We start from the raw sequence: 25,802 nt of genomic DNA, 5'->3' as shown, positions 1-25,802 counted from the left end.
ACCGCACGTTTATTGTGCAAAACACGCAGCTAATTGTTCCTTTTTAAATGATGCTCTTGCAAGGGAGCAGGTAAGTGTGTGTACCTGGGAGACTTCACACTGCCTCGCTGTTTTCCAAGCAGGCTATTCTGTACTTGGCCATCTCTACGAGAGGCTGACGCTTGGCTACCGTGCCGCCTCACCCGGGCAGCAGCAGCCCTCCTGGGGTCCCCCGACTGCGGCTGCGTGTCGTCTGCGGGGCGCACAGTCTGCTCCCCGGCGAGAACAAGCTTTTCCTCCCCCCCCCCCCCCCCCCCCCCCCCCCCCCCCCCCCCCCCCCCACTTTGCAAGCCTGGCCCTGTAACAGATGCAGCTTTTCCCAGCTCCGCTTCAACTGGGAGAGGCGCTCCGCGAACCGGGAGCGGAATAAATCAAACGCAACTCGCTGTCATTTCTCTGCCATCCCCTTGGTGCCACACTGACTCGAGCTGAGCTGCCATAGTTTTTAAATGAAGGCAGAAGAAGAGGAGGAGGGAGGGAGGAAACTGGCAACCGCAGCACTGGCTAATTTTTAGATAATACCTCGGTGGCTTCGGCGCCAGCATCTGGGCATCGTGCGGGCAACGGGCTAAACGGGAGCGGCGATCCGGGCAAAGACAGCACCTTCATGGGTGCAGGGGTGCAGGGGGGCAGGGGGGCAGGGGGGCACGGTGTGTGTGTGTGTGTGTGTGTGTGTGTGTGGTGGTGGGGGACGTAAAGCAACGTGTTAACAGTGCCAAGTAATATGCTTGGTTAAAAATGTAATCACCTGCAAGTGCAATGCAATCATGTCGTAATTAGCGTAGCAATTAACACCTCCCCTTCTCATAGCCCGCACATCGCAGGAACAAGTGCGTGTTTTCAGACGCCTGTGCCGCTGACTGTGTTGGCCTTTTTGCGCAATATTCTGTTCTCCGTGCAGAGCTGAGTTTGATTTCTGTTACACAACAAGTCCAAGCACGACACGACCCGTTTCAAGAGCCACTCACACTCACACACGACAGCATTGTGTGTAGAGACTGAGAGGATGCATGGTGGTTGAAGCACACAAGTAGCTGGAGCTGCATTGTTGTTTGCTTTGACAGGTAGATATGCAACAGTTCGTAGAAACATAAGTATCAATTGTATTTAAGCTTACTTTTACTGTCATTCGGGTTTAGAGATTGGAGGAGTCAACTTCTGGATACACACTTACATCTTAACGTATTTACAGACTTTAATTTTGTTTTTAACATTCAAAATCATTGTGGTGCATTTATATATGTATTATTAATAATAATGTTGATAGTAAAGAAATACATATTACATTGAAAAATAAATATTTCAGATGCCTGTTATGACTTGTTGATCTGTTGTCAAGGTATTGTCATAAATAATATGAATATGAATATGAATCCCTGGTTAGTTTGTACATCAATTTTGGATACATTTAACTTTACTGATAAATTAGCACTTTAATAGAGTCAGATAAAAGCATGTGCTATGTGTGTTAAATACAGGCAACTTTATTTGCTTTAATTGTTAACAAGATTATCACTGTTGCATTAGAAGTCATTTGAGCAGTTGAAATACATCCAAGGGCTCAAATTAATTTGTGTTTTATACAATACTTAATAGTGTTTACTGCTGCAATGTAGCATTATTCATTCTTACTGTATCTAATGATTTGTATTCTCTGTGGAACTACTGTATTATTACAATAAGGATGACTGATTTTAGTAAGTAGTTTGCGATCAGTGCAGTAATGTATACAGAACAGTGCTTAAGCTGATTTCAGAAAAGACAAATGGTTAGTCTAAGCAATCAACCTATTTATTTATTTATTTATTTATTTATTTATTTATTTATTTATTTGATGTGATTGTTTTTAGCCATCTTTCATTTGAAAGCTACAGTAAAATTAAGTGTTTAAATAAATGCTTCACTAATCACATTTTACAAAATAAAAAAACAGAAATACATTAGGCAGAAAATAAGTATTGTAGTGGAGGGAGCATTCCTAATTAGGAACAAGTCCAAGAGAAACCATTACATAAAGTAATGAATTGTATTCCATCCAACAATGTTTGGTTATGATTCCATAAATTGTTGGCAATTATGATGAATTGTATGTATGTATATATATGACTCTTATAATACAAATTTTGCATTCAGGAATACATGTAAATGTGTATATAATCAACTGTATGTTGCATGTAGAATGTGTTAACTGATACGGATTATGGGTAATGGCCTTTTGATTGGCATATGTGGTAATTGATTAATGACCCGAGAAAATAATTGATTGCAATATTTTGACAGATTGACAATCTTATCTTAAAATGTACACTCTGCATTGTCAGAAATTGAATTTTTCCGTAATGGTAGAACACTGAAACACAAAGACAGTCTATTTCATTTATGCGTCAAGCAATTTTGTTGAAATTATCTGCCAGCCTCACAGACGATTACTATTGATCAGTCAGCCTACCCAGGGTTATGTATTGCATTCTCTCTGAAGGAAGATAGGGGTACGGCTATGCTTCACTGTCTGCTGCACATGTGTTATCTCTCTGGGGAAGAACAAAAAAATACTCTAAGCACCGTTTTGAAATGTTGTCAAAGATTACTTTATGGAATCAAATGAGAGATTGTGCGATTCCTAATGTTCCACTGGGCATGCTTTAATATCATTATGAAGATTGCTTTAGCATTTCTTTCTATTGTTTCCCTGTTTTGGTTTGGTTTTGTCCTGGCCCTGATTCGTGGTTTTCACACTGATCTCAAATCAAGACAAATGCACAAGTGAAGTTTCTGTTCAGATGCAATAAATGTATGGTGATGATATCAGCATTTTTGTTTTCTGCAGCTTGGATTTAGATTACATACCCTGATGTCAGAACACAGTAAGCATTAATAGGTATGTGTTATCAACCTCTCATATCAATAACAACAAAGACTTGTGAGCTGCTGGGCACACATTATTTAATTCATCCAAAGTAGCCACATGGTGGCAGCTTCAGAAAACCTCTGGTTACCAGGGCATAACAAGTCACAGGAAGCCAGTGACTCTGAGAATCGATGCATTCATGTGCAGATTCCTTATGGGCATTGCATGTTGTACGGTGATGCAGCCTTCTGTCATTGATTCAATTTAAATACAATGCAGGGACTTTAAGGATAATTTTACTTATTGTGATTATTAATAATAAAACAATAACTACAACTACAGCAACAGCAAAATAATAATGATAATAATATTAAAATTATAAGACTTTTTTGTAGGATTTGTTTTGGATAGATATATTTTATTTCCTTGTAATGAGAGCATATGTGGAAGTCTCAGAACTCTAAGGGGGATCTAATATGGTCTAAGATTAAAGTAAGATTTATTTATTTTTTAATAAAATAAATATATTATTTTAACACTTACTGAAGGTTAAATGCATGTTGTATGTACATCAGTTGCATGTTGTATGCACGTCTTTACATATGTTTTATTTTTCTCTTTTAACTTACAACTGTACATATGTTGATATCTTTTCAGGTATTAATTCCTGCAACAAACTGCAATCATGAACTGAGACAAAGCATCAAGTTAAAAGGTATGACCATTGAATGAATGCCTCTAATGTATACTCTGTAGATGTTTAAGATATGACACCCACAATATTGCAGATGATTCTTTTGCAAAAGCACATTCTTACTGCTGCTGAAGAAATCCTCTCCCACAGTGCCAGAGGGTATGTGTTCTAAATAAACACAGTCAAAACGTTATGACTTCCTAAACTTGGGGTTCAGTGTGTTCAAGTTATGCCTTTGATAAGATTACATGCTCCGCTATCAAGAAAACAAATAGATGAAAATAGTAGTGTTGTTTTGAATGTATTATTTAATCCCCAGATGGTCGCATACCAATGCAGACACTGCATCTTCTGCATCTCTTTGCAGGAGGAATAAAAAAAAAAAAAAAAAAAAATGAGTAAACGTGTTTGTACTTAAACAGCAAAGCCAATTGAAATATGTGCTTTAAGAGCCTGGAAGCAACAATATTGTCAGATTATGCTGTGAAGCACTTTGACTCATGAGCAGACCGCAGATTTGCACACTTCTGTTGCAAAAAGATTAACCCCCATGCTTTTTTGACGGTTTCTGTTTTGTTTCTTGAGATCAGAACTAACTGCTAACGGCAATGCATAGATTGTTAAGCAGGTTAAGCTATTGGGCGACTTCCTCTTTTAAGGAAAGTGGAGTCAAACTTTACTGTCACGTGGACAATGTTTCATATATATGGGTCATTAGAAGGAACAAATACATTTCAGGCAAACTCTCCATATCGCTTTGGAGGACTGTGCCACTTGTCATCTTGCCAGTGTAAATATTTCCGCTGTGAACTCGCATAACATCTCCTGCAGATGTACAATTTAAAAAGCTCTGTGTTTTTTCTGTGTCTTGTGTTCAGGTATTCAGTTTAATTTCTATTTATGGTTTGCCTCAAAGTTCTCCTAATTTGTTTAGCTACTTAGAATAAACTAGAATTTCAAAGAAAACATCTCCCTTTTATTACCATGGATAAAAAAAACTATTATCACACAGTGTTGGCAATGTTAAATGAAAACAGTGATCATTTCAAGGGGTGAACATGAAATCTTTGAGCTCTTTATTATGTACCTTTTTTTATAATATAATCTACCTCTTTAACGACAATGTTTTTACTGGCATGGTATTACATTTAGAACACTTTCACCTGGGACCAATTTTTCTTTAATTTGGAGCAAATTTGCACAAGGGAAATTACACTTTTTCGTTATGACTTCCGCTCAAGAGACTTGCCTACTAGCAATTAAGTTTACTAACATCTCTGCCAAATTAGGCTTGAGGAATGGTGATACAGAATGCAAAAGCAGTGGTATCCTTTTGTAAATAAAAACACAGCAGAAAACAAAACAAACCGTGGTGTTAATATGCGCGCCCGTGCCCACATGCTTTAAATGAATAACAGAAATTCTAAAGAATCATTTCCCAGTCCGTTTCATTTTAACCCAGTTTCAAATCTATGAGATTATATCAGATTTTGATTATTTTATAGGTGATCAGTGATTGACTAATGAAAATAAAATACAAAAGCATTCTCTGATGAGTTCAACCTTTCACATAATAACCATCTATACCCGAGAAATATGTGCTGGCTGTCACAGTGTATTGAGAACTTGCAAAACGTGAAATGAAGTGGCACATGATTCAAACTTTTCCAATTTAGCTTGGACATTTGTCACCCTGATTTGCATAGGTAATTGAATGTTTTCAAGTGTGGCAGTGCATTTGACAACATTTTAATAGTTGGTGCTTGCAAAGTATTGTCACTGGAAACTTCCAAAGAAAAATATGTATCTTGTAATATATGGCCTGACCTTTACATGATGAAACAAATACCATGGCAGGAATTGATGTTAATTAGAAATGAGTGCAGTGCAGTTTGTGACTTAAAGCAGACATAGGCAGACAACATTAATCAGACTTACCCCGTTTTCCAATGCCTCCAATTCCCCTCTATGACTCTGTTTTTTCCAGAAAAGGATAGGTGAGTGTTAACTTGTCGTACAACAAATGGTTTTCTACTAAGTTAATCTGAAGTCTCAAGAAGAACTAAGAAACACAGATGGACATTCTGACACTGCTAGGCTACCTTGGAAAAGTATGATCAAAATATGAGAATGCCTTACAAGAATGTTATATACAAATAAATAAACAGGAACAACATGAGCTGGGATATGCAAAAATAATTTTTAATGTGAATTACAAAGAATATTATATCAGCATAATGTCTGCATAAAATGTAATATTTGACAAAAATAGGAAAGTCATACATAATGGGAAAGTACAATTCCTACGTACAATCAGCACTGTCCACAGATAATACTAACACAAAAACTGCTTTTTTTGCTTTTTATCTGATTGGCCTTTTACTGATGTAAATATATGTACATAGGCAACAGACAGTCAATTTAAAATCAACGCCCTTATGGGCTCAGGGATCATTGATACTGGTATCTGCCCTTACTGTAAAAATGCTGTTGATTAAATGTTTTCATTCAGAGGGTTATTTTCCAATGGAAATGTGAAATATAATTTGTAAAGTATAGACCCATATGTGTAAGATTGTACTGATATATGTGTGTGTGTGTGTGAGAGAGAGAGAGAGAGAGAGAGAGAGAGAGAGAGAGAGAGAGAGGGAAAGAATTAGAAAAATCGATTAAACTGTATTTAGGATGATATTGTACTACATAACACGTGTGTGTTATATATCAAGTTTAGCAGGATACAGAAATCTAATTAATCACAGACTTTGTTGAGGGATGGCTTTCACAGCCAATTCAGTATTGTTTGTATGTATGAAACACTGAAATTAAGAGTGGAGATTCATTTTCTATGCCTCTTGTATCCTTTTTATGTTCACAGTGCACTTAAGTTTAGTTATACTGAAGGTCATATTTACTGCTTGCTTTGCTTTCATCTTTAAGGGAAAATGCACTACTGAAGCTACAAAGTTAGGACACACTTAACAACTGTTATATTAAAATAAATAGCTATTAGTTTACTAATTGTTTTGTAACACGTCTTGGTCTTGTACACTATGAAATCCCTATAAAAGACTCTACCAAAAGCTTCATAAACATGGAGTTTAAAATAAAACCAAAAAGATCAACTCAGAAACTCGATTCAGTGACCCCACAACTGCTGCAGTACACAAATTAAATTAATACACTTGCCAGTAACTGTCATTTAAAGATATTTGACCTTTTTTATTTTACATGCTTGACATGGACTAAACCGTTGGTTATTCTCATTGTTCTTGTTTTCTGCACCTACACTCCAATAATCCCCCCCAAAGACTATATTTTAAAGGTGTTATACATGCTCTAAAAGGCAACTTCCCAGTACCTCACATGCAGGAGTTTAAAAAAAATTAGAAAGAAAAAGTGAACACATTTATTTAGAACCTCTTTCTTTATTGCCTCATTCTTTTTTCTTCTCTTTTTTCATGGTGGTGAATGGTAATTAGAGTCAATAATCTTTTGCTGAGAGAGCACCTTGTCCTCTCAGCGTTTATAACATCATCAAAGATCTGCCTTTAGGCTTTGCCTTGTTAATAATTTAAGGTGTGCACTGCCTAGTTATAGCAGGAAGCCTACTTATTGAGTTTGTAAACCAGCTGATGATTTATGGGAACACCTTGCGTGAGTCATGCTCATTAAATAAAATACTTCAGTTTAATCAAGAACATGGAGGTAAACAGCTCTCACTTTTACAGGGTGACCATGAGGGTGGAAAATCATTGTGCAACAGAATAGCACCAATGCTCTGCTTACATTTTTCAAGGTACTTGGTAAGTACTAAGCAGGAAGATGAAAGAATGATAATAACAGGCTGTCTGTAAGCCCTGTCCACTGGCAGGGGTTTACCTGCCTAGAAAAACACCAGAGTTGTTTCATCATTGCATTTACAGTATAATGATCAGAGTGACGGATGAATTAAAACAAACTCATTACAAAGGGAGAAATCTATGCGTTTGACCAGTTTCACAAAGCATAACAATGCAGTATTGTATATTGTTGCTATGCAAAAATATTGCATAACAGCATAGATTTCTATAAATGATGAGAATGCATTTGTTTCTTATCATGATAAAAGATGTGAAGTGCAGTATAACGTAAAGAAAAAATAAATACATTACATTAACAGTTAATGCTAGAACAAATATTTGCATTTAAAAGATGACCCAAGGATAGTTATTCTGTCTAGGCATCTCACTGGCGAGGACTGAAGATCTTGGGAATATATTTACGTTCCCATTGCTTCAGGAATGACTGTGTTTGAATACTATCACATGTCATAAACACATTTCATAACTCATATCTTTAAAGTGGTCTCCCTCACCCTCACAGTATGTGAAGGGAAGGGTCGTGCCTTTTTGGGGAAAAATTACATTATTCTGTTTCTACTTTGTGGGCAGATAACATACTTAAAGTTGAATGTACTATCTGTTCAGATCCTAGAAACCAAAATAAGAATTATCCCCATGAATAAATTGCTTGGCTGTTTTCCAAATGTAGTTGTTTGCCTTCAGTTCAACGCCTGCTCAGACAAAAATTATTCCACTGTTATAATTATTATTATTATTTTATTATATTGCACCTAGCATTTTACTTGTAAGTATTGGTATCATAAATATATATTGGTCAATATTGGTTAAGCTAATTAATTCAGTTTTCAATTTGTATATATTACGATAAAAACTTAATAGAAGATTTTGCATGTAGTTAATTTTAATTCATGGGAAATATTTCATGATCTGAGAGAAACTAACTTGACATTAACATCCTCTCATCCATTTTAGTGTGTATTTTACATTGTAAATAAACTATAACATCAAAGAGTTGCTAAAACATGTACATTGAACTTGCATGCTGTGTTTTGCATTCGCAGAGTAGATTTAGTGAGTTTTTAGAATAATTGGCATACTTTCCTAAACACTTCCTTGCTATAGTAAACATTTCATTATCTGTCGCGTAATCTCTGGGAGACTTCAGGTATTATATAGGTCTTGTGGATTTATTGTGTAATTGTGTCACTGTGTTTACTTTTAAAGTGCACAGCATAACTGAAAACAGATGATGGCTCATAGTTAAATGGACAGCCAGTATGCCTCTGAGGTTGTGTTGTGTGCTGAGGGGCATCATTGGCTGCTTCAGCTGAGTGCCTTTTTTTTTGTTCCCACATTCAAATACGTGTTCTTTAATTGCAGCTTCAAAAAGGAGAGTTAACACTTCAAAAAGTGAGAATAGAAATGACTCAGCAAGGGGTAAGAATGGGTTTACTTAATGCCTGTAGATTCCCAAGGTAAATCAGAGACAACAAGGTTAATCATGAGCATCAATGAAGGCTAATGACTGCAGCTGAATTGCACCAAATCATTTCCTATTAAGTAGCAACAATATTCATTCCAGGTTATGCGGAATCAAAGTGTCATTCTCTCTGGTATGCTAGAATTGCACAGAGCCAAATTAACTTCATAATATTTCTGAAACTAATTACAACAAGTCCTTGTTACCCATTTCTTAGGCAAAGCTTGTGATTAAAACAAAGTTTCAGACAAGTTTGTTAATTATGAGAAAATGTCACATTTGTGGCAAATAATAAACATGTGCCCAAAGGGCACAGACCATAATTAAAGGAAACTGAACAAACTATTGATCCATGATCTTACAAATGTTTGGTCAAAGATCATATAAACTTTTGTGGAATGGTGGCCAGGTTTTTGAGAGCTACCAATAGATTAACCTGATCCTTAAGACATTGTAAATGATGGTTAGATGCAGGAAAAAAGTGAATAAGTGCAGTGACTGTTTGTTTTCCTGTGTGTGGGAGCACATTAAAAATGGTTATCTCTTATTGTTTGTCTCTTTTGTCATCTGTTTTTGAATTATTGTGCAACAAATTTCAAGTACTACTGCCACAAAATGCATCTACATTATATATTTTTTCTTTAATATATATATGTATCCACCTCCGACTCAAGTCCAGGCTTGTAAATATGAAAGACATTATAACATGTTATTTATAATATATCTGATCAAAAAATAGATACAGTACTATACCATTATATAATGCATTGTATATTATTATTGACATGGTGGCCCCCTTTTGGATGCAGTGCTGTTAAATGTAGTACATCCGGCAGATTATTACCAATAGAAAGCTTATACTCTCAGTATCCTGCACATCCATACCCCAGGGGTCTTCGGCTGATGGTAGCACAGGCAATGCCAAATGAGAAAGAAAGAAAAATATACTGAACAAAAGGACTGAGGAGATAAACCGCATCGATATAAATGTATTAAGGTTCTGCTAAAAATGAATCATGCATCTTTGTTTTCTTACAGATGGTGTTTAATTTATACATAAACAAACTGTATAATTTAGATATTCTCTGAAGATTATATGTTATGTTGGCTTTATGTAGAATTTAAGTTGTTTTTGTTTCATGCAAACTATGAATGTTAACTATAAATAAATAAATAATGGGGAAAATAATGTGATTTAAATTTTCTATTTAATAAAAAAACATGTCATATAATAGTTCATTCAAAAAAATGGAGGGAAGCCACAAAAAAGAGAGCAAGGGGGAAATTAAAGTGCAGTGTCATCTTCAATCAGTCATATTTCACATTATTACTGCAGAAACAAGTAAATCAATAATGTCATCCTCAACACTGGATTGTGGCTATATTGGTTATCTGAAATGGAGCTCCAAAAATTTGCAAATGATGATGCAATGAATGATTGGGGGACTAAACAAGGGTCCATACATAAATCCATACACAGATCAAACACTGGTATCCTTATACACACACTGAATAGTGAAATCTACTGGAACAGTGACTGTTTTACACCTGTGCATAGTGACTGACTCGCTATCATAATATCTGCCCTTCCCCCTTGGTTTACCTTTATGTTTATGTGCCTATTGCCTTGTTGTCATACTCATGTTTGACTGCACAACACTATCTGTTCGACTGCTTCAAACCTGTGATAGCAAATGTTACACTTCGAATTCCCTAGACGCAGCTATGGTGGTTGAATCTGTAGGGAAGACAACGCCAACACTCATTGTATGCATGAATGGGCAGTTGTGGTGGGTGGCAAGTGTTAAACACCATGATAATGCAGTGGAAGTAATTATTTAAAAAAAAGGAAATTCTCATGCAGGAATGAAAACTGCATCTTAAAGACTGTGATGGTGAGATAAGCAAGCTTTTCAACTGCTGCTCTTTCTTAGCACAGGTAAATATGTACTTCAAGGCAGCAAGGACCTCCATTCGAGCTCGAATTTAGATTCCCATCTGGAAAAACGGGCTTTTGCACTTCAAAGCAGCAGTGGAGGATTCACTAAGAATGGTTCCATATAAACAGGTCTAAACTTGTATTTTTACAGCACTGTATCACTGAGCAATGGAACTCCCCTGTTGACCTAAATGGTATTAGCTTTTTTTCAATTTTCTAATATGCCTTTTAGAAAGCTGAATCCTATGATGTTTGTAAGTTATTCTTTTGTATTCCTTTCATTAGTTGTAATTAAATAATAAAGAGCAAAATAGATGCATCTGAGTTAAATGGAGCCCATAACTCTGGCACAGTTGACCTTGGGTGCCTTTCTAGCCCAGGAACATCGAGGCTGAAATTATTGATACTAACAGCAAAGCCAGACACACTGAGACAGGAAATTACACAACAGGGATAATGTGTCGTGGTGGTTTTGAATAAGAAGTGTGTTCACCTGTCTGTTGGAAACTAAGAGAAATCAAATATGTGAAACCCATGCTGAGCTATTATAAGTTGTTAAGTTGATTGATTGGGGCAGGGGGCGTCAATTTGACATGCCCTATTACCTTTTTCATAAGCTTCCGGTAGCAGATGGGTATGTCGTCCATTGATAGAACAAAGGAAATGTGGCCACAAAACAAAAGTGGGATCAAACTCTCCCACTCTAGACATAATCCCCAAAAAGACATAGAAGTCACCCTGACAGTCTTATCACATTCCAGCTCTCCTAAGGGCATTAGGGTGCACAGATATCAATCCCCAAATGACCTTAAAGTCATCATTTATCCCACCAAAATAGTAATCTAGAACTTGATATTATTTTGTTTCTTTTTAATTGCCTATTTGCATCCTCCTGCATTGTTTCCCAAATCCAATCCTCTGGACCTGTGTTTAATCCAACTAGAATCAAATAACATATCTGAATTCTACACTCATTTATACTACATGAAAAACACAAACCTGTCCTAGATTTTAGGATAACTGGAGACAAATAAGTGTGTTACCTACAGTAAATGAAAAGGCACAGTAGATGTATATTGATATACACTCTAGCACTGATAAACTCATTTTTGCTTAGATGTTAAACTCACCGAAAAGTTGCACAATGGTATTTGCACAGCCTCTAATTTTTTCATAAGCTTATCATTAAAATATTTAAACAGAATTTAGCCTTGCATCTCTTTTCAAGCTTCTAACGGAAATATATGTAAATCATGATAATTGAGTAGCACAGAGAAATGTTTATTGTCATCTTGCCCAACACACCTGTCTGATAACATCTTATTTCATCGTAACATCTTTTGCCTTGAAGGCAACTGTGTTTATATGAGAATAATAATTTTAAAGCATATTTTGGTGTTACTAAAGAAGAATTCATGCAAATCATGTGAGGGTTCTGCTATCTAAATCATGTTCAGTGACAGATTTTTCCTTCTTTCTTCTCTTTCCATTGAAGGTAAATCTATTCTTCCCAAAGTTTCTAAAAAAAAAAAAAAAAAATCATGCTGCCATTCTGTTCTATACAAAGGTACCCACATGGAAATCAGTATACCTCCTGCTACCTGATGCACAGATAGTTTAATTAATTAAGTGTAAAATGTGTTAATTAATTAAATCTAATATGCACTGCAGTCTCCTTAGCAAAGAAGTTCAGCAATTCATTTGATGAGCACACAAGATAAGTAAAAAAAAAAAATCAGGCAGAATAACAGAGGAGAATGTTGGTCTCTGAAGTAATATGGATGAGACACAGGAGAAAGAGTCACAAGGTGTTATCAGGGTTTCTGGTTCTCATTAGGTTATTGCTTGTGATTCCTTGTATGAAGTTACTGATTGTTACTGGGTTTTCTTGAAAGCCAATTTTATGTTAAATAATGTGTGAAGATGTGCCTACGAAACATATTATGTCCAGTTCATAGGGAATGTAGAGGTAAAAAGGTTGAAGAAGAGCTGTGATTTATTTAGAATTTTTGCAGATTAAAATGTAAATCTTCACTGAATGAATATACATATTGAATATATATATGTGTGTGTGTGTGTGTGTGTACATATATATATATATATATAGGGAACAGCAGGCCAGACAAATTATGTCAATATGTTTTCACTTTTATGTTTCTTTTTAACACCACTTGTATTAATAGACAGATGGCAATCTATTGTTTACAGAAGCTAAGGTACAATGCCTCGAAGAAATATTTGCTTTTACAGAGCAGACCAAACGGCTTAGGAGCATTTCTGCTTGACCCAGCTTAAATCTGCCACCAAATATAAGGAAGCGGGGTAGTTAATAAAGATTAACAGTGCTAAATCTCTTGAATATGATTTTTTAACTTTAATTGTGCGTCACAACTAATTGCAAAAAAGATTGCTTCCTTTCCTATTATCGAATGTGCAGCAGCACTGCATGCCTCCAGGCCAAAGGCGATTTCTTTACTGTGGGTGCAATCAGCTCTGACCAATCAGTAATGAGGGTTAATCAGCTGATCGATTGGCCGCTGAGCAGTGCGGGCCTGGCTCCTCTCTGACTGGCTCTAACCTGGCCTCGGGGCAAGGGGTTGGGAACTTTTAATTATCAGCAGCTACTCCAGTGACTGAATGGTCAATGGGTTTACTACTGAGGCATCACTGCTTGAATAATAATAGAAAACAATGTGAGCGCACAAGAGTGCAAACAGAGGGGCTTCAAGACACAGGGATACGTGTATCATTAGATAAGGAGCAAGTTAATTACTTTACAGGAATAGAATGCAGAGCTCACCGAGAATAATGGCCATCAGGCTTTCATAGTGGATGCTTTTATGGTTTACTCTTGTAAATTGACTGCTCAGATTGCTTAGCAATTGGGCAGTGTGGTAACCATATGGTGGCAGCTCAAAAACATACCCCGACTGACACACACAGAAAGGCTTTAGGTTTCAGAGGGGTATGGATAAAGATGTTTTGTTTAATGTTGTTCTGAGAAAAACACTGTGAAAGGAAGAACAAGTGGAAAAAATAAATACATGTAAAAAGCTCTGTTTAGTCCTGATAGTGTTTAATGGACAAATTTGTTCCAATTTTACTGAACAATTCAGTTTGTAATGGGATTGGTCAAAACACACTGCTGATTGCATTACAATAGATTGCTTTCTTTAGCAAATTACTTTTCTCCATTTTGTGAAACTCCAATGAATTAAATCACAAACACTGTATTTGTATGCTATTCATTATGTCCAATGATCGATGCAATATTTAGTAATGAAAAATGGTCAGGTCTGCTGTATGTTTTAAATACATATTTTACTTATTATATGTTTATATATAGATTTTGATTTTAAATACATATATTACATTAATTTCCCTAATTTCCTGTATCTATATTATAGTATACCTAGCATACCTTTGATCATAGAAGGGATATAATGTATTATTTCTTCAGTCCCATATTTCTTGTTGATAAGTTACTGAAGCATTGCATTAAATATGCTCTATATTTCATGATCTACTTGTTCCTAATGAACCATTTGTTTCCTTGTGAGTCCCCAATGAAATGTACAGTCAGTCAAAAAATAAATAAATAAATAAAAGGAAGCCAACCAAAAATAGTGATCAATATATTTATAACATGCCTGGAACTAGAGATCCAAAAAAGTGTCAAGGAGCAGAAATGATGTTATTTAAACCGACACCAACACAGTCCCAAACTCTTTCCTATGATCTCACACATACTATACGCTGTGTGCATCATCTTGTGCCGGCTTCATTTACTATTTATATTACCATATACTGGCTTTGTGCAGTCAATTCATAATTGTCCAGTTTTTCTAATTAATCACAAAAGATTTTTGTTTTGCCTGCAGCTAATTCTGGGGTGACTCACAATGGCAAGCCAGAGCTCATACATCAAACAGAGGCCTTCTTTTCTGCTCCAGCCTTCTGCTGGGGAATGCTGCTCTGTTCCTCCCCATCGCAGGGGCGCGGGCTGGGCATGCGCAGGCCCGAGGGCAGGGGAGAAGCGCTGAGATCTGTCCTCTGCCGTGTGACTTGTTATTTTTATCTGAAGCGACTTTCCAGGCCCAAACCAGCTCCTGGATTCTCTCTTTTTTCATCTTTCTTTTTGGCAAGGTTCCTTTAACTCCCTGCGCTCTGAATTAAATTTGTATTTACCTCTAACAGGCAGCAAAAAAGAAAAAAGAAAAGAAAGGATTTTAGTAAGTTCAGTGAAGGTGAATCTTTCTCTTTTTTTCAATTTTTGGGTTTTTTATTTTCCTTTCTGTATTTCACACATGCTGCAGACATCTCTTTGTTTAAGAAGCACCAGTCAAATGCTATGAGAGATTTGTGAAAGGTTTTATTTTTTATGTAGGCATATTTATGTATTGTAATTATTTATTTCAGAATACATAGTGTATTAGGTATAAAGTGTAAGGTGTATGGTATTTAATCGTGTTGATAATTAAACATTACCAAGAGACATTACAACAGTGCCTAACCTACATCTTTAATTATTTACATTTTTAATTTAGATGTTGTTTAGTTAATCATTGGAAATGTGTATTTCAATTTGAAAAGGTTTGTATAATCTGAATCAATACCACCACGACTACTACTACTATTACTAATACTACTACTGCTACTACTACTACTACTACTAATAATAATAATAATAATAATAATAATAATAATAATAATAATAATAATAATAATAATCCTATTATTATTATTATTATTATTATTATTATTATTATTATTATTATTATTATCATTATCATTATTATTATTACACAAATAATCTCAACACATTAGGTTTCTGTTTTACCCTGTTACTCTATGCATGACTTATTGTTTTAAAGTAGGAAATTATTATTATATATTTTTTTTTCTTGGCTCTGGAAGCCTGTTTTCTGTGTTGAAGATAGATGGGAAGGTTAGAGAAATGGAGAGATACTGAAATAAGATTGTTTTGTGTTGTTTTTGTTGTTTTCAGTGTGGCTTTCTTAAATAGAGAAACAATAATCATGCTATACTATAAAATAGGTAACCATAGTGGAGCACATAGAATCACAAAAGTCCCAGTAGGCCCTTGTTAATTGTCCAAATTAATAAACAACTTTTACCATTATAGAAAGATCTGCCTCTTCACAAATATAACATGTCTTTAGAGACCAGTAGAGAAATTTATCATTCTCAGCAGGCAATTAGAACAACGTGCAAAGTAGAAACTCTTTCAAAGGAAACTAACTTCTCTTCTTCTTCTTCTTCTTCTTCTTCTTCTTCTTCTTCTTCTTCTTCTTCTTCTTCTTCTTTTTCCATTATTACATTGATGGGGGTATGAGCGAACACCAGTTAATACTTTAAACAGCTTTAAAAAACACAATGTTTCTCTTTAAACCACAGATTTGGTTCACTTTGTATAGTGATTGGATCGTATTTAATTAACTTAACAGTGAAGCCATTAAGTTGCCTCTGGGAAATGCCTGCAGGAATAATAAAGTGGAAAGGTAGTGAACATACCTTGCTTTTGTGTCTGACTAGTGCATTCTGTGCGAAAGATGTAAATGGGCAGTGCTTGTAAAGAAGAAAAAATGAAGAAGAAGAAGAAGAAGAAGAAGAAGAAGAATAGTAAGGAAAGCTGCATAGCTCCTACTAAATCAACTGAACAGGATAAACATATTAATCTAGCCCAAAGCAAAGCAAAGCAAAACTAATTTTGCTTTAAGATCTCCAGTGTCATTATCGCTGTGATTTGTCTCCCAATAATTGTTTTGTAATACATATTCAGGGAGACTCACTGGCTATTGAGCACAATTTATAGCAGCTTTTATATATAGGTAAGGCTGTCTTATGTGAGCCCTGCATCTTAGCATTGGTTACTGTTGGTCCACCTTCAACCTGAGGAACTGGGTGGAAGTTGGAGGACATGTTTCTCTTGAAGAGTGCCAGGAAACAACTGTATCAGCTCTGTGCAGGTAGGTGGCACTGCCAGCTCAAACTACTCTGCACTGGGATGTATAGGCAGTCAAGTGTCCTGCTGGAAGACCAGTCCATGATCTGGTTCCACAAACATGTTAGAGTCCCTCTTGTTGGAATGAAATTCCCTGAACTGTCCAACATTGCACACTTACAGTTATTCAAGTCATTTTGGTATTGAATTGTCCCATTGAATTTCTGATGACCAGATCTTTCCAGCCTTCAGAAGAGATGAAAAGCATGGACTCAGCAAACTGGAAGAGGATAAGATGTTTGCAGGATACTTGGACATCTGGATGCTGGGGTCAGGATGTGTTGCTGGCTTGATGAATGGTCAGTCAGCTCTGCTTCCTCCTGTCTTACCCAAGTGTGGTTATTGTTGACTCTGTATCCAATTGTTATCCCAGCAGTAGGAGATTATTTTTTCATTTGTTTTTTAATAGTTATTCTATTGCTGTTAAGCCCACATTTCCCTGGCTTGCCACTTTGTGTTGACATATTTTGTTGCTTAGGACTAATAATCAGACTGTAGCAATTACTGACCAGTTTGGGTGCCAGGTAGGCTTGGTAGGTAAACAGTTTTTATACCTATAGCAGTGTGGTGTTCCATTTATAGAGTGCTAATAATTGGTCCAGATTACAGGGTATTGCCTACAACCAATATGTCAAACAAAACCCACCCTAATTGTTCTGTAGATGCAGGTACAGATTTGATGAAAATTATAATAATCAAGTGCATCAAGGCAAAAAGTAGCAGGTGTTTTCTTCTTTAATGACAAACATATGTTTAAGCATATTTGCAAATGATGATGTGAGAACATTCCTTTGAAGAAAAATGGATTTGGGTGGTGTAACAATTGAAGTATTCAGAAACATGGGGAACTGGGAAACATTACGTATGGTTTAACTTGATTGATTGTAGTTATGAAGATATGAGAGAGTTTACTGTGACCAGGGGTGGACTGGGACCAATAAACGGTCCTGGAGTTTTACCCAGGGGGGTGACAGCTGGTGAAGTCTGGGTCCCAATAAAGTGCGGTCCGGGGGGTTTTCCAAAGTGTGGTTCTGGGTGCCGATGAAGTGCGGTCCCGGGGGGGTGGCGTTTTTTTTTTTTTCAATTGCCAGATTTGCCGACTGGCCAGTCCGCCTATGACTGTGACTGTAAGTCTTTCCCCATATACCTGGGAGTAATCTCTGCAGCACACGTAGATGAATTGATTCACTGTGTTTTAATTGAGAATGCACACTTTGGGTGCAGGACCATTGAAAACAAGTCAACCTTTAAATGAGTCATAGTTTATGTACAGGCACACATCACAGGATAGGCCTGTAGTATATAAGTAACTTGTAGCAGTAATGAATATCAAACCACTCTTTTTGATTTATGCATCTTCCTTTGGTTTATTGATCCTATATCCAGCATATAAATGTACAGTGTGCCCAGTTGTAAGGTACAGTATAATTGTTTGATATAATTGAAAACAATAGACAAAAATGGTCTCCTCCCAGAGTATCTAGCTCATGATTTAAAGTGCACATAGTCGAGGACCACCTTTCTGTTAAAGGAAAACAAACAATGCATTGTATCAGCCCAGTGGGACACAGCCCCTGTTAAAGATCTTGCTGCCCAGCTGCTTTACCACGTTCTCCAGACTATGGCCCATTGTTTTACAGATGCCTGCTTTAGTCACATCACAGCCAGATGTGCTCACAGACATGATCTATAGCTTTTGCTCTGTCTATATACCACTTCCATCAGCAGTTTGGAGGTGGTTCTGTCTCAATGGGGTTTCACTAATTTCTGACGAATAACCTTTCAGTGCCCAGTTCCAAACCGTACTGTTCTAAGAGCTTCTATTTACAAAACCACACAACCTAAATAATAGTCCAACTCTCCACTTAAATGTTTGTACTCTTTTTGATTTCCTTTTTTCTCTAGTGGTTGCTTTTACTCCCAAGGGAAGCTGGCAGTGGCCAGAGGTTTCAGAACTCTCACAATTGTGTAAAAAAAATGGGTGATTATAATTTACTTTGTGTGGTTTACTAGGGATGGATTTTGTAGTCTTCATACAGAGGCCTCCATATAGGAAATGGGATACCCTGTTGTATCCTGAGTTTCTGCACAAGGCCCTGCTAATGTATCTAGGAAAATATATCACTGAATGTTTTGTTCCTTTTTGGCTCACTGTTCCAAGGCAATTTTAAGAAAATATAAACAGATAAAAGCTCATTTGCTTTCGAACAAAGAACTGTAGTTCAGGAAATGCTATCCATGTATTACTATCTGGGCATTAAAGGCATACTTTACTGAATATCTGTTAATTTGGTATATAACACAACCTATGTGCAGTAGAAGGGGCCATACCATGTGTTAGATTGTTTATATTGTATGTCAATTACCCAATAATAAAGCCTCCAACAATATTAAAAGATCCCATGCACAAAGGATTTACCCCAGGGCTAGCTTTAGACTTCTTTTCTTTTCCAAAAAGAAAACAAACAGTTTATATTTATGAACCCCTTGAAAAATTATTAGGGTGTTGTTTTAGATCTGTATGCACACAAGCAAACACATACACTGAGCAAACTGAGCAATGTGTAACATATTGCAAACATGGCCTAACATGACCGCTTAGAATTGCCTTTTGTATAACTGAAGATCTGATGATGGATGCTATTATAGTTATTGGAGGAAATTCTTATTTTATTTCATTTTTTTGAATGTATTCTTTCAACCAATCATATTATTATTATTATTATTATTATTATTATTATTATTATTATTATTATTATTATTATTATTATTTATTTATTTATTTATTGGCAGACACCCTTATCCATGGCGACTTACAAAACATTAGAGCAATACAAAGTGTTGTTGTAGTAGCTTCAGTACTTGCAATAGTATGATTAGGTGGTGATTTTTATTAATTCCGGAGACACACACATACACACATTAATATTTGCATGTATTTGTTTGAGATCCAAACATGTTCAAGTCTTTTGTTGCACTAAAGTGTTAAAAGGCCTCAAATTATTCTATCAAATCCTAGGGTTCTGGAACAGATGCCTCACTTTCGCCTCAATTAATGCTTATAAGTAACTTATTTAGTGCTTTCATGAAGGGAAATGGCATGACTTTAAACATGGGTGCCTGAGGGTATTTTCTCTCTCTTTGTCTTGTCATCCTAAATCTTGAAATATATTCTCTGCTTTGAAAAATGCACACAGAAATGCAGCAAATGAAAAACAAATATATTACCAGAATTACACTTTTGAGTTTCTATTTTATTTCAAAGTTCAAACTGATTAAAACCAATTGTAAATTATGAGAATGCAACCAACACAGCATTTTAGATATATGTATGTATGTATGTATGTATGTATGTATGTATGCATGTATGTATGTATGCTTGTGGACAAACTAGTGGCACTGAGTATTAAGTAGATATAGCTTATAATCTGCACAGACTTGAAGCCTTGGTACGCTTTATGTATTACAGGTATAGCTGAAAGGGGCCAAGCCTATTGGTCTATTGAATTTAGCCAAATCAGTCCATGGTACGAATATAGGTTTTTGGTACTATGTATTTTGTAATTATGAATAGCATATGTTGTGACCCATTATGTTATAGTAACTTACATATATACTTATTTTTCTGTGAAATACCTTTTTTCACACCTTCCATTCCATAATCATTAACCATTTATTTTTATTTTTTTCACCCCACTATTCCATGTTAAGCAGGCCACAGAAAATTCTCCCTCTATAATCCAGACGTGTACTGTTAGATCCTCAAAGCTTTTTGATATTGCTGTGGGGCTGCAAGAACAAAATGTGGGCGATTTCAAATTGATTTTAAGCTGCTTCCAGTGGGAGACAGAATTAAACCATAAATGTATCAAACAGGTCACTAAACTTTCATTAAAAGGGCTGGCACATGTAAACAACTTCCTAAAGCTTGTCAACACAGTTGTCTGGAGCTTACATGTCTTGGTTTTCTAAAACAACCAATCCTTATTGCATGTTTTATATTTACATTTAAAAAAACAAAACAAAACAAAAACTCAAGAGACAAACAGTCTGGTTACATAAGTGTACACATTCACTGCCACCCTTTCATGGATACAAATGTGTTTTAGAAATCAAAAGCTGTGATAATGATATATGACAATTCTTAAAACTTGGAATGTGTCAGATAAGTATAAATAAAGAAAGAAAGAAAGAAATACATGATTGTGTGTGTATTATTGAATATATATCCAGCTTGAGTTTATGTTGCTATACATATTTGGTGGTGTGGAAACAAAGCTTAATTTGTCATTGACAGTCTCCAGCCATCAAGTAAAAACTCAGTTTACTGATTGCAAATCTGTTCATTTTCCCCACACTCATTGTTACAAGTTACAGCAGATTTGTCTAGTAAGTATTTGAAAATCTTGCACAGATTATGTTTGAATGATGATGATGATAATGATGATGATTTTTTTTTTTGTATGATTGTTGTTGGTGTTATTTTACTTGACATTTTCTGGTTAACTACTTTTTTCAGTGTTTGACCACAGTTTCTCTTGAACAGCTGGACTGTTTCCACTGAAGGGGACAATTTTCAATGTGGGTTAAAATCCACCTTGGAGTGACATGTTGGACTGATCATTTACTCCCATCAGTCTATGAAAATGAACTCTATGTAAAAACCAAATAATCCCCATTTGTCTTTCTCACACAGTTCATATTGATCCACTTTGTCTGACCCTCCAAGGCTGATGTAGCATAACAAACTTTTTTGGACACCAAATAAATGCACTGAGTCTCCATTTCCAGCGGTTACACATTTGGATCTTGCCGTAGTTTTGAAACACATGTGGTAAAATGTTGTGCAATTCTTCCTAGAGATTCTGTGAAGTGATGCAGAGTATCCCAAGCTGATTGATTCAGCTTTCCATTAGAGCTGGAGTACTCACTGTTGTTTATACACTGCTGTATCTTAGGGTTGACAACATGCCAGAAAGGAAAGCATACTGGTAATAGGATGAGATCTAACTTCACAACAATATCAAAGCATTTTAGCTCTAAAATGGCACACAAAACGATTGCATTTCCAATACTGTTCAGGATGTGTTCAAAATGACATGTCTGCCATGTCCTTGTTTTACAAGACAAAGTATTTCAGTCTTTAATGTATAATGTGGGTATGGGAATCTGCATATTCAAAACAAGCACAAAGTATTCTTTCATACCAGCTAGTATACATCTTCTAAATCCAGCATTGTGGCTAATGTTACCTCAATTTACATTTTTTAAGTCACGCATTAAACCATGTATCTCATTGGTTATTGTTGGTGCAATAGTTTTGCATAGTTTTGTCTAGTGTAATGTAATGAGGTGCAATGTGTTTTATGGTGTTGTATGTTGATTTTGTCCATCATTGTTAACCAGCAGTACATTCAACCTATTGTAAATCACCGTTTGTGTTAATGCAGTGGTTTTTGTGTGGTGTTGTAATAGGGTTTAATGTACTTGTGGTGAGTTTTATGTTTATTGTTATTAACTTTTCCTTGTGTAATAACATTGCTGAGCCGTTTACAATGTAACCCACATTTCCTTAAGGAAAAAGTAAAGTGATCAGTGCGTTTGTCCTCAAAGTCACAAGCATGACTGCCAGCAGCAATTAAAAACCAAACTTCAGTCACTCAAAGTCTCTAAAATGTTGAATAGCATAAGTGTATTATAACAATTAAAGTCTAAGAGGGAAATACTTGTTTATGATTTTGTTGATGGATTTAATTGAAAGCATAATTTCAGACTGACATTTAATAAGGGTTTGCTAATGACATTGTATGTCCCAGAAGAGAAAAAAACTAAACATTTTTCAATAAACATTTCAATCAAACATATTAACTGTACTATGTGAGTGAACTCCAATACAGAAGTTAACTGTTAAGTTAACTATTAAACCATTAAAGTTTTTAATTAAAGTTAATGTATTTCATGGACTCATCTACACACTAGCAAAAATGGACATTGGGATGTTTTTTGTGAAAGCTACTGCCAAACAGCTGGCGAAAGATGCAGGATTACATTACATTAACGTAAGAACCGTATTTATATATTTAGACAATGTTTATGTATGTGTAACACTGTTGAGACATGATTAATAAAGAGCTAGGTTTTGTTCATTTAAGATTTTGTTGTTATGCTAAAGTTGGTAAGTGGTAAATGTCAAATTTGTTTGCCTCCCCCATCCGGTCGACAATTTGCCAGCAACACCCCATATCGACAATTCGCCAACTGACTTTCACTACAGTAGCTGATCTGTGTTGTGTTTTCCTGCTGGTAAATGTAACGAAACTATTAAATACAAATGCACATCCTGTGAAACTTGCACTACTCACATTAATGTCCTGAAACGTTGTTGGTAAGCGAGTAATAAAGATCATTGAATTGTTTAATGTTGTCAGTCTCTTGTTTCTGAACCCCTGCTTGACAGTGAAGGAGAAAACTGTTACAATATGAACAGGATGACATTTATACACAATATAAGAGGTATAGCAATGTTTTGGAAATGCTGCTCAGTGATTGGCTGGTTTATGTGATTTAAATTTACAATACAGCACACAGTGTAAATGATAATGAACTTAGACCAGGCTGGAAAATAAGTTGACATCATATGGTCCCATGAGGCAATACCTAAAATGTTTCCAGAGCTGCTACCAAATATTTTGTGGAGGAGCCTACATAGAAAAAAGTTTTGTGTGGGTGAATGACTTACAATGCAGCAATTTACCAAGACATGCACTATGGACTGAACATTTAGCTGGTGAACATAGCCTATTAAGGCATCACTTCATATTTCTGATCTGAATTCTGACTTCTGATTCGTCAGATTTGAAACACATAGCCAATTCAATAACAATCTCAAAAAAGGAAAAGCTTCACAATGCTACACTGGTCATTAGTGTCACAGAAACATGGTTGCCTGGAAATACATATGTTTGATTGCACTCAAACTTACTTGCATCAAAGTAGGGGAAACATTTTCAAACTGTAATGTAGCCAAACGAGGATGCATTAAGTTCAGCCTTAGGCCTGGACTAAATCAAAGTTTGGCACACTTAAATATTTCAACTGCATTAGCCTATTGGCAGTGATTTGTTGCTTGACAGAGGATTCTTCCTTCTACCTAAAACAAACCCGCCACTAAGGGTGGTTTGGATTTGGTATAGGCATTAGTGAGCTTGCATTTTGTTGTTCATGTGTGATATCAAATTGCAAGTTTTGTTCAAAATTAGTACACAAATACAGTGAGGGAAAAAAGTATTTGATCCCCTGCTGATTTTGTACGTTTGCCCACTGACAAAGAAATGATCAGTCTATAATTTTAATGGTAGGTGTATTTTAACAGTGAGAGACAGAATAACAGCAAAAAAATCCAGAAAAACGCATTTCAAAAAAGTTATAAATTGATTTGCATGTTAATGAGGGAAATAAGTATTTGATCCCCTATCAATCAGCAAGATTTCTGGCTCCCAGGTGTCTTATATACAGGTAACGAGCTGAGATTAGGAGCACTCTCTTAAAGGCAGTGCTCCTAAACTCAGCTCGTTACCTGTATAAGAGACACCTGTCCACAGAAGCAATCAATCAATCAGATTCCAAACTCTCCACCATGGCCAAAGACCAAAGAGCTGTCCAAGGATGTCAGGGACAAGATTGTAGACCTACACAAGGCTGGAATGGGCTACAAGACCATCGCCAAGCAGCTTGGTGAGAAGGTGACAACAGTTGGTGTGATTATTCGCAAATGGAAGAAACACAAAATAACTGTCAGTCTCCCTCGGTCTGGGGCTCCATGCAAGATCTCACCTCGTGGAGTTTCAATGATCATGAGAACGGTGAGGAATCAGCCCAGAACTACACGGGAGGATCTTGTTAATAATCTCAAGGCAGCTGGGACCATAGTCACCAAGAAAACAATTGGTAACACACTACACCGTGAAGGACTGAAATCCTGCAGCGCCCGCAAGGTCCCCCTGCTCAAGAAAGCACATGTACAGGCCCGTCTGAAGTTTGCCAATGAACATCTGAATGATTCAGAGGAGAACTGGATGAAAGTGTTGTGGTCAGATGAGACCAAAATCGAGCTCTTTGGCATCAACTCAACTCGCCGTGTTTGGAGGAGGAGGAATGACCCCAAGAACACCATCCCCACCGTCAAACATGGAGGTGGAAACATTATGCTTTGGGGGTGTTTTTCTGCTAAGGGGACAGGACAACTGCACCGCATCAAAGGGACGATGGACAGGGCCATGTACCGTCAAATCTTGGGTGAGAACCTCCTTCCCTCAGCCAGGGCATTGAAAATGGGTCGTGGATGGTATTCCAGCATGACAATGACCCAAAACACACAGCCAAGGCAACAAAGGAGTGGCTCAAGAAGAAGCACATTAAGGTCCTGGAGTGGCCTAGCCAGTCTCCAGACCTTAATCCCATAGAAAATCTGTGGAGGGAGCTGAAGGTTCGAGTTGCCAAACGTCAGCCTCGAAACCATAATGACTTGGAGAGGATCTGCAAAGAGGAGTGGGACAAAATCCCTCCTGAGATGTGTGCAAACCTGGTGGCCAACTACAAGAAACGTCTGACCTCTGTGATTGCCAACAAGGGTTTTGCCACCAAGTACTAAGTCGAAGGGGTCAAATACTTATTTCCCTCATTAACATGCAAATCAATTTATAACTTTTTTGAAATGCGTTTTTCTGGATTTTTTTGTTGTTATTCTGTCTCTCACTGTTAAAATACAACTACCATTAAAATTATAGACTGATCATTTCTTTGTCAGTGGGCCAACGTACAAAATCAACAGGGGATCAAATACTTTTTTCCCTCACTGTATATATAGTACACACACATATTAAATCTCTCAGTTTATAAATAAAGGCAATTAATGCTGTTTATGAAAATAATAAGT

At 36.3% G+C, this 25,802-nt stretch overlaps 1 long non-coding RNA gene across 2 annotated transcripts; it reads left to right on the top strand.

Moving 5' to 3' along the window:
• Positions 1-1,004: 1,004 nt before the first annotated feature.
• On the top strand, positions 1,005-23,280 carry LOC136769045 (uncharacterized). 2 transcript variants are annotated; one of them, XR_010822064.1, is made up of 6 exons: positions 1,005-1,103; positions 2,867-2,917; positions 3,545-3,602; positions 14,724-15,089; positions 17,043-17,166; positions 21,564-23,280. It is a non-coding gene; the product is annotated as an uncharacterized LOC136769045 (long non-coding RNA). The 2 variants fall into 2 exon arrangements; XR_010822066.1 differs by lacking the exon at positions 21,564-23,280 and having other exon boundaries at positions 17,043-19,580.
• The last annotated feature ends 2,522 nt before the right edge of the window (positions 23,281-25,802 follow it).

This window comes from Amia ocellicauda, chromosome 2 (genome assembly GCF_036373705.1).
Source record: "Amia ocellicauda isolate fAmiCal2 chromosome 2, fAmiCal2.hap1, whole genome shotgun sequence".
NCBI lineage: Eukaryota > Metazoa > Chordata > Actinopteri > Amiiformes > Amiidae > Amia > Amia ocellicauda.
The sequence above is the reverse complement of the archived record's forward strand: the minus strand, read 5'-3'. Positions and strand labels throughout refer to the sequence as shown.